Source organism: Dama dama, chromosome 24, assembly GCF_033118175.1.
Source record: "Dama dama isolate Ldn47 chromosome 24, ASM3311817v1, whole genome shotgun sequence".
In the NCBI taxonomy this organism is placed as follows: domain Eukaryota; kingdom Metazoa; phylum Chordata; class Mammalia; order Artiodactyla; family Cervidae; genus Dama; species Dama dama.
In genome coordinates, this window is record NC_083704.1 from 11,437,886 (window position 1) to 11,446,747 (window position 8,862).

The following is an 8,862-nucleotide window of genomic DNA, read 5'->3' on the forward strand; positions in this document are numbered from 1 at the left end:
TGAGGGGAAACTTCTCTGGGTTTGATGCCTGGGAGTTGGACTGTTAGGGTTGGGCTGTCGTTTTTAATTTCTTGATAGTTTTGAAAAACAGACAAGAGTACATTAAACGGTATGAGGAGCTCCTTACCCCCATCTGCCTGAATTTTGAATTATCACTATTTCACTGGACTTTAGCGCTTTCTCTTATGGTACTATTTTAGAGAAAATCCCTGACACTGTGCCATTTTACTCTAAGAATTTCCATCTGCATCTTTAATACATAAGAAAATATTTTACATAACCCCAGTGTCAATGTCACACCTAAAATATTAAAAATATTCCCTTGATATCATCTTCTTCAAAGCTTTTCAAATTTTACTGAGGAATAACTGACAAACAAAACTGTACATATTTGGGCTGTAAATATATACATACACATTATATACATATACACACACACCGTGAAGTAATTACCAAATTAACTCAACTGTCGCCTCACACAGCTAACTCTGCTGTGGTAGTCAGCTTTACTGAGCCGTAACCGACAAAGTCGTGTATCTAAGTGCACAATGTGACGACTCAACACAAGTTTACACTGTGAAATGACTCCCATCGCCAAGTTAATTAGCACATGTTTCCTCATATATGTATGTACACACACACTGTGAAGTACTTACCAGATTAAATGAACACCAGTATCACCTCACAGAGCTAACTCTGTCACAGTATTTCTTCCCTACCTATAGGGGGTTTCTTAGCTTTATTGAGAAATAACTGATAAAGCTGTATATTTAAGTGTACAATGTGATGATCTGACAAAAGTTTACACTGTGAAAAGATTCCCACCACCAAGTTAATTAACACATCTGTTACCTCACATGCTTCTTTTTGGTGAGAATACTTCAGTTCTACTTTCTTAGCAAATTTCCATTATACAATACAGTGTTATGTCAACTACAGTCACCATGTCACACAATTAGGTCTTCAGACCTTATTCATCTTAAAACAGAAAAGTTTGTATCTTTTTACCAACATCTGCCTTCAGGCCCTAGAAACTACCATTCTTCTCTGTCTCTGAGTTTGCCTTTTTTAGTTTTACCCTCCATATATAAGTGATACTGTGCAGCATCTGCCTTTCTCTGTCTAGACTATCTCACTCAGCACAATGCCCTCAAGGTTCACTCATGTTGTCGCAAGTGGCAGGGTTTCCTTCTTTATCATGGCCGAATATGACCGATTGAATATATCTACCACATTTTCATTATTCAGTTCATCCAATGACAAACATGTAGGCTGTTTCAACACCTTGGCTACTGCGCATATTGTTGCAGTAAACCTGGGAGTACAGATGCTTTTTTGACCTTTGACATAGTGATTTCATTTCCTTTGGATGTGCACCTGGAAACAGGATTGTTGGATCATATGGTGGTTCAATTTTTTTATTTTTTGAGACTCCTCCATAAACTGTTTTTCATAGTGGCTACACCAATTTATATTCCCATCAACAGTGAACAAGGGTTCCCATTTCTCCACATCCTCATCAACATTTATGTCGTATCTTTTTGATAAGACATCCTAGAGGAATAAGGTGATAACGAGGAAATTGGACACCCAGTTCAGGGTTTATTATATAAAAGAAAGAGGAGACAATATCAAAGGGGCAAAGAGGTGTCTGGAGATACATTCTGCTGCTTCCCAGGTTTGCCTTAATCCAGTTTTGCTGGGATATACTTTATACCACGAACAGTGAGGTGTATTATTACACTCAAACTGAGGGTCTGGTCTCAAAGGAGCTCTGTATATAATATCAACATACATAAGGGACAGGAACACAGCAACAAAAAATATCTTCTCTAAATTACCTCTCACAACTTTTAATAATTTGTCTTTTTTAATTTTTGAGGCCTGAAGTAACATAATTACAAAGTTGAATACTGCCTCTACGCTTTACTGTGTTATCTTGGATAAGTCACATAAACTCCGATTCCCAGCTTCCTCATCTATAAAATCTGGGTGACAATATCTATTTCTCATGATTGTTGTTCAGGGATTCACTTGTTCCTCTAAAAAACATTAATTCAGTGTGAAGTGACTCACAGAATATGCCACTCCAAAGTATGTCACGTTGGCACACGGATCATTCTGAGCCCAAGACAATTGAGAACAGATGCAGGGAGAAACCTCCTCAGAGCTTCTCTTGCCTGATTAAAGCCAGGAAAACTCCTGAGAAATGACAACTGCCCTGTATCACTGCAACAGGGGAGCTTAAGACCATAAAGAAAATGGGACATTGAGCACCAAGATGAATGAAACAAATCTTACTAAAGTAAACCTTACCTTTGACTAGTTTCCCCACACATAAACACATCCCCACAGTTTACTGCTCTAAGAAGCCCAAACTTCCCCTTGTCTTGTCACTTCTCTTATCACCTTTTCTTAAAATAAGCTTCCAAGTCTAACCACTTCTTTCAGTTCAGTTCAGTTGCTCAGTCGAGTCCGACTCTTTGCGACCCCATGAACCTCAGCACGCCAGGCCTCCCTGTCCATCGCCAACTCCCGGAGTCCACCCAAACCCATGTCCATTGAGTCGGTGATGCCATCCAATCATCTCATCCTCTGTCGTCCCCTTCTCCTCCTGCCATCAATCTTTCCCAGCATCAGGGTCTTTTCAAATGAGTCAGTTCTTCGCATCAGGTGGCCAAAGGATTGAAGCTTCAGCTTCAGCATCAGTCCGTCCAACGAATATTCAGGACTGATCTCCTTTAGGATGGACTGGTTGGATCTCCTTGCAGTCCAAGGAACTCTCAAGAGTCTTCTCCAACACCACAGTTCAAAGCATCAATTCTTTGGTGCTCAGCTTTCTTTATAGTCCAACTCTCATATCCATACATAACCACTGGAAAAACCATAGCTTTGACTAGATGGACTTTGTCGGCCAAGTAATATCTCTGCTTTTTAATATGCTCTTCATTTTTTTGTGTAGCCCTGTGCACATAAAACTGAAATGTTTTTTCTCCTATTAATCTGCCTTTTGGAAGTTCCATTTGCAAACCTTTGTCACTTAACCTTGCTGGGGTAGAAGGCCATCCCATGTGGAGGGCTCTGCTTCAAAGATGGACGTGTAGCAGACACGAGCACTAAATGAGCTAATATTACCTCCAAGGAGTAGGTGCTCAATAAATTTTCACTTTTGCCTTTTCTACATTCTTCTCTGCCAATAACCCAACTGATGCCACAGGTATTCATTTTAAAGATTAAAGAAGTCCTATAGGTGCTTAGCACTGCAGCCTCTGCCTGTGGACCAGGAGCCTTGGTCTCACCTGGGAGCACATTAGGAATGCAGTATCTCCGTTCCTAGCCCAGGCCTGCTGTGTCAGAATCTATCTTTTAACTACAACCCCAGGCGCTCTGTCTGCGCACAAAGGTTTAGGAAGCACTGCTAGGGGATACGGGAAGGGACTAACTGCACTGAGAGAGGAAAGGGGGATTCCAGAAAGCAGAGAACTTCAAGGAGAGCTCCTCCAATGCAATGGCTGCAGCAGCATCAGGTGAGGTAGGTCTACACGTGATCCGGGATGGGTGATACTTCCATGCGTCCTCCATTTCAGCAACATTCCCTTCCACAAAGTAGCCTGTTCTCATACTGTCAGTCCTACTCTCAACCCAGCTCCCTCTTCTGACAAGATCTCCTTGCAATTTAGGAAGCACAACTCAGATGCAAATAACAAGAGGCTCAAATAGTGCCAGGCCTTCTCTAAACAAGATTAGTCAGCCTCCGCCAGCAGCTGAGAAGCGTGAAATGAAATTCCCTAGTTGAGATGGCTGGATTCTTTCTGCCACGTCTAAACACAACGGTAGTTTGGAGCAAGCAGAGCTGAGCCCCAGCATTTATTATTTTTGGCTGCACTGGGTCTTCATTACTATGTGCAGACTTTCTCTAGTAGTAGTGAGCAGAGGCTACTCTCCAGTTGTGGTACGCAGGCTTCTTTTCTCATTGCAGTGGCGTCTCTTGTTACAGAGCACAGGGTCTAGGATGTGTGGGCTTCAGTAGTTGTGGCACACAGGCTTAGACACTCTGAAGCAGGTGGGATCTTTCTTCCTGGACCAAGGATCAAACCCGTGTTCCCTGCACTGGCAGGCAGGGTCCCAACCACTGGACCACTAAGGAAGTCCCAAGCCCCGGTTTCCTAGAGCCTGAGAGGGTCAGAGTGAGGCAGAAAGAAATGGGGGTAGACCTCACTTCCCACAGGGCTAAGGCAATGCAAGGAACTGGGAGCTAAACAGTCCCAGGCTTAGCAAATGTCCACTGGTTCTGGACCAACTTCTGTCCCTTTTTTACTAAATCCCACTCTTCCTCACTTCTCATTTGTACTAATTAACAATTAGGCAAATAATTAGATAATATTGGTGAGGAAAAAAAAAAAAACTCTCCTCTCCTCACTTACGTTTAATAATTAGGGGCATGCAAAGTAAACCAGAAAGACACATTAACCCAAGAAAAGACAAAGTTTATTCATGTAAGTACAGGGGAGCTTCCAGAAAATGTAGCTCAATGAAGCAGCTAGAATCTGGGACTTATACAGCATCTTAATAGGAGAAGAGGAGGGGAAGGAAGGACACTTAGGGGAAAATGAATGACTCTGGGGAAAGATAAATCATACTCTAGGAGTGTAGATGGGGAGGGATGATGGTTTTGTAACAATGTTTGTTTCTGCAATTAATCATCCCAGTGTCAATTTGTCATTTTCCAAAGTACATCTTCCCCCAAAATAGGAACCCAGCCCCCAGAAGGGGAACTTAACAGCAACTGAATTCTTTTGGAAGATTCTACTTGTAGGCAAATAAAGGGGAATGGGGGTCAGACAGACCCTCTTTCTGCACCTGTTGATTCTCAAATGTCTGTTCAGCTCAAAATAATTTTATGCCACATTGGGTGTAATTTCCTTCAATAACTGGGAAAGTAAGAGGCTATAAAGAAAAATACATGTGCTATCTTTGTATCACATGCAGGCGTGCACACACACACCCACATACACATGCACACCATCCACTATTGACACCAACTGGAAATGACTTAACATTTTTTTTATGATTTGTTTTTTAATCTTTCTTTCCACTTTTTGGCACAGCATTGGGATCACACTATGTATACAGTTTCATTTCTTGCTTTTTCTACTTTAACATTCTCAGCTTAGCACTGGAGAAGTGTATATGAGGAAAACTTTTTAAAATTTAATTTAAAAATTATGAAACTTTTCAAATGTAAAGTTCAGAAAGTAATATAACAACCATCCAGGATTTAAGAGACATGACTATTCTGCTATATTTGCTCTAGATTACTCTGCAGACAATGTCACAGATGCACATAATATGTCCCCCCAAACCCCACCACAACCACCCATTTCCAGAGGTCACCACCATCCTGAGACTGGTATGTTCCACTCTCAGGCTTATTTTTAACTGCTGCCAATGAAATATGTCAATGTTTCCTGGGGTTTTATATCTTCCATAAATGGTATTAAGTTGCAAAAATCATCCTTTTGCAATTTGCTTTCTATCATTCATCATTAGGTCATTTCCATAAAAATAATTTTTTCCATTTAATTATACAAATGAAAAACAGGTACCCATTGTTCATTGGAAAATGTTTCAGTTTTGCAAAGGCCCAGAGCTGAGAGCTGATGGCAGATGGAGTTAGATGGTATCTTTTCTTTTTTTTTTAATTTATTTTTAATTGGAGGATAATTGCTTTACAACTGCTATACAACAATGTGAATCAGCTGTAAGAATACATGTACCGGCCTCCCTCTGGAGTCCCCCTCCCACCCACTCCATCTCATCCTTTTAGGTTCCTCCCTTCCATGTCTTTTTGAATCTGTTCATTGTCAGACGACTCAAGGGGCATTCTGGGAGAAACAAGAGCAAGTGCAAGGCCCGCTTCCTCTTAAGTGTCAGGCTGTATAGACACATTTAATGTGGCCCTGGCGGAGGCTAGGTGGCAGGAAAAATCAACAGAATTCTTAGGGCACCCATAATCGTGGGGAATCTAATCTGAGACTCAGATTATAAAGCAAGCCTATTTCTAGGCAGAGACCAGAGACTATCCGGTTATGAACACTGTGAGTGAGGCTGTGGGGCCCCAACCTCATCCCATCTGGCTGCCCTGGCTATGGGCAGGAGGGGTGGCGGGGGCAGGCAGGGCTGTCTGTGCATACACAGGAAGAACCAGTCCTGCCAGCACGTCAGCTTGATCACCCCAGACAGTGGTGACTCCGCAACGTGGAGACCACACCTCCTGTGGCCAGACGCAGGGCGTGTGATGCAGACACCACCTCGAAGGGCAGCTGAGAGCAGCCTTAGAGGCAGAGGTACTACGTTTCCTCTGCAAAGTGGTGGTTCTGAGCTTTTGCTGTCCTTGGACTTCTCTGGGGAATGGGATCTGAGAAAGTGAAGGATGGACTATCCCTAATCAGATCCCACTGATTCTGTGCCAACAGAGTTGAACATTTAAAGCAACGTGACCCATCCGCACATTCTCCAGAAGCCATGTACAAGGATGGTCACGACAGCACTGTTCCCATCGCCCTCAACTGTAACTACTGTCATGCCCTTCAACAGTGCATAGGTGAATACATGGCTATCAACTTACACAATAAAGATTTCTACACCCACAGGAATGACCAATTTCCACAGTAAAGATGAGCCTCACAAATACAACGCTGAATAAAAGAGACCATATACAAAGGAGCACAAATTGCAAGGTTCCATTTATAGGAAGTTCAAAAACAGGCAAAAGTTAACCTGCACTATTTTAAGTTGGATTGTAGTTGCTCTTGGCATGGGTTAATGAGTGAAAGGGGACCGAGGGTGGACTTCTGGGGCCCTGGTACTGTTTTATCTCTTGACTTGGGTACTAGTGAAAAGGGTACATGTCAGTTTGTGAAAATTCATCAAGATTTACACTTACACCCAATTTGCTGTAGGTATACCATCATTCCAAGGATAAGTTTCTTAAAAGCGATATTTGACTTCAAGCTGATGAACTGAGGCTTACACATGAACGCCTATCAAAACCTTAACTTTACCTTCATATTCCTGGTACTGGTTAAAGGTCAAGACACACTGTCATCCCTCCACTAGACAGCCCACTCTAATGACCCAGCCATCTTCCCAGTGTCCTCCCAAAAACAACGCTGCAACCTGACTGCTTCTCACACCCCTACTCCAGCCTTCTCTGCATTTCTATGAGAAAATGCTAGAAATCGGCGCTAAGCCAAGAGAGGAGAGTTCTCGATCCCCAGGACAGGACTCTGGGGGTAAACTGATCATCTGAGGGCAGACGGCGCCCACTACGCAAACATTCCCAGGACAGGGGAGGCCCAGCTTCGACCTTGCAGCATCTATATTTAGCAGCCTGGGGTTTGTGTCATTTAGGCCTCAGCAGGCATTTTGAGACCTTCTGTTGTTGCACACCAGAGAGAAGCATCAAACGAGGAATCCTCTCAGCTTTAAGGCTTTGTGCCCACTGGGCACTGTGAGTTCTGAGCAGGCTTTCAATTCTCTGCATTTTAACCCTGGTTCTTACCTCTAACATCCCTCTTTGTGTGGTTTTTTTAAAGCCAGTCTCTTTAGAGCACTTAATTCTGTTTCAGACATTTGTCTCCATCGTGCCAACAAGTCTGAATTTGCCTGTCAGATTCCTGATGGCTAAGTCTCTTTCCTGTGGACCCCTCACTAAATGATGGCATTGCAAGGGGGAAAGATTCTGAATCCGTAGGGAGCGACCCCTTCCCCATGGGCTGTGTGTCCGGTGCCACTGCCTGGGGCCTCGTCCAGGTGGCTTGTGGACTTCAAAATCTTTTAAGTGTAAAATGTACCGAGATCGAAGACGATATTAATACATTACTGGAAAAACTAAGCCCTACTAATTCCCTTTGTTCCTTGTATGGCACCACCCTTGTTACATTGTTCCTGCATGGTGCCTGAATTACCGTATGTCCTCAATATGTGACGAGCAAGAAAGGAGAAGGAAAGATGAAAGAGGAATGCGAGACGATTACCTCATTATAGTCCAGGAGTCCTTTAGTCTTTTTTCACACTTCAAAATCAACTGGTTTGGCAAGATACGCTGTCAAATAATTCTAAGGTTTTTTTTAAAAAAGTGGTAAAACTGTACACTGTAACGTCTTCTTGGATATTCATAATGCACATAAGATACTAAAGCTGCTGGAAGTTCTATACCACAGAAACATGTTTGATTTGGGTTTCTGCAGAGTGTTTCATGGAGTCCTTTTCAGGTGCTCTATTAGATCTTTCAGTACCATCCAGTCACACCCTACAGGACCAGTGTTCTTCAGAGGATGCTTTGGCAAATACACCTTTAACTCAAACAGATAGGATTCAAAGACTGTCAGTCTCAACTGTTCCCATGCAGAGTTTCTGAACCCTTAGTTATCACCACCGAGAATGCCAGAGACTGCACCAAGGACACTCTGATTACACACCTGCTTGTACGAGGCCAGGATATATGGCCCTGTTGCACTGCACACACAGTGCCTTCCCCATAGCTGGGAGGAGGCTGTTCAGGCTCAGGGGTCTCAGATGAAAGTGACAGCAGGCAGCATGGCTGTGACAACCGGGAGAGCAAAAGGCCACTCCGGGTCGTTACAGATGACTCAGATGGCTTCATCAGTTCAGCTCAGTCCCTCAGTGTGTCTGACTATGCAGCCCCATGGACCGCAGCACACCAGGCCTCCCTGTCCATCACCAACTTCTAGAGCCTGCTCAAACTCATGTCCATCAAGTCAGTAATGCCATCCAACCATCTCACCCTCTGTCGTCTCCTTCTCCTCCTGCCTTAAATCTTTCCCAGCATCAGGGTCT